This window comes from Apium graveolens, chromosome 8 (assembly GCF_009905375.1).
Source record: "Apium graveolens cultivar Ventura chromosome 8, ASM990537v1, whole genome shotgun sequence".
Classification (NCBI taxonomy): Eukaryota; Viridiplantae; Streptophyta; class Magnoliopsida; order Apiales; family Apiaceae; genus Apium; species Apium graveolens.
Genome location: NC_133654.1, coordinates 19,458,542 through 19,460,155, shown reverse-complemented (window position 1 = coordinate 19,460,155; position 1,614 = coordinate 19,458,542).

Sequence of the window (1,614 nt, the reverse complement as noted above, 5' to 3'; positions counted from 1 at the left end):
GTCTAAGTTCTGATTTCTCAGTCTAATCCTTTACTTGGCTTATCTTTGAATAAAATTTGATAACAGTCTCAGTTTGTACTCGAATATGTTGAAGTGGAAGATTAATAGTCACTGTGATTAGGATTAATGGTATTTGTACTTGAACAGACCACTGTTTCTTGTGTTTTGTGCGGTCTAGACCATGCTTCCTCTTTCCAATGACTGTTATTCTTTTTCAAAGTCTAGGGAGACGAGGTAGAATTAATTCTACCTGTCAGCATTAAATATCCTTGCGTCTCTTGGCATTCTCTTGCCTATATAAGCAACCACTTCACATCAGTCTTTCCATCACATTCTTTTCACACACTTATCCTCCTTCTTCTATCAAAAACACAATGGTTCGATATAACATGTTTTTGAACAACCAAACCTTCACAATGGAGCTAAGTTGTGCCGATTGGCAGCAGGAGTGGCATGTCACAGCCATTCCTGAGGAGATCTGGGATTCTGTCCCACAGGAGGTGCTGACTCACCTTCTATTCTTCTATATGGATTACCATCGCCATCTGGAGTGATTGGAGGAGGAAAGGCGGGAAGCTATCCGTCAGCAAGAGCGAATCATACGACTCGCCATCTTGTTCATCAAAGATAGGAAGAGGAAGATGACTTAATCTCGTCTTCTTCCTGTTCTTCTTCATCTTCAGCTTTGTCAGGCTTCTTAGCTAGGACTAAAGCTGTTGACGTTAGGATTAGAAGCTTAGGGAAAATCTTGTATAAGTATTGATGTCATTTCCATTTCATAAATGTATTGACTTGATATATTAATGAAAATTGTTTTTACTTCAAGATTTTGTCTCTGAGTTATTTTCTCTTGTGTTGATAAATCCTGATTGATATTCTGATGACCATTTAAATTGTGCTTTTATTTAAGTTCTGATTCTCTGTCAGCACTTATTCATCGAAATTATCTCGGTCATTTTTAACATGATTTATTTTCAGAATATTAATGTTGCAGTGAAAAATAATTCAATCAGTGATAACGGGTTAAAATTTGAATTATTTCTCTTGATAAATGGAACAGTTTTTCCTTGAAACTCGGCAAATGGGTAAGTAATGATTACTGTTTTCTCGAGCCCAGTAACTATCCGTTATTACTGCATGTCTGACAGGTGTCCAACGGTAATATTTTTTTGTATAAGTACAGCAGAGAGAAGATTTCTTTAATCTTTTTAATTTCTTCATCTTTTATCTCTCTTCTTACTTTTACTCTCCTTCACTTTACTATTTCCGTTGTTTTCATACAGATATTATATCAAATACCTATCAGGCATACTTAATTCTCAATTTTTTTTCACATGGCACCAAAGGATTTAATCATTGATGGAGCAAAGTTTGTTCCAAACAACTATGCTGCAATTCTTGATCATGCTGAAGCTCCATCTGAATTGCACTTTGTGCAAGTCTTCTTGCACATAGTGAGGTTGGGTACGCCTTAACTCAGCCTGAATTATTTTCAAGTCAACAAGTTCTGAGGTTCTGGAGGACTGGCATTTTTGATGATGGTGGTCACCGTGGAACTCCCAATATTATCTTCCAAGTGGGTGATTCATCTTTTGTAGTCACTCCTGGTACAGT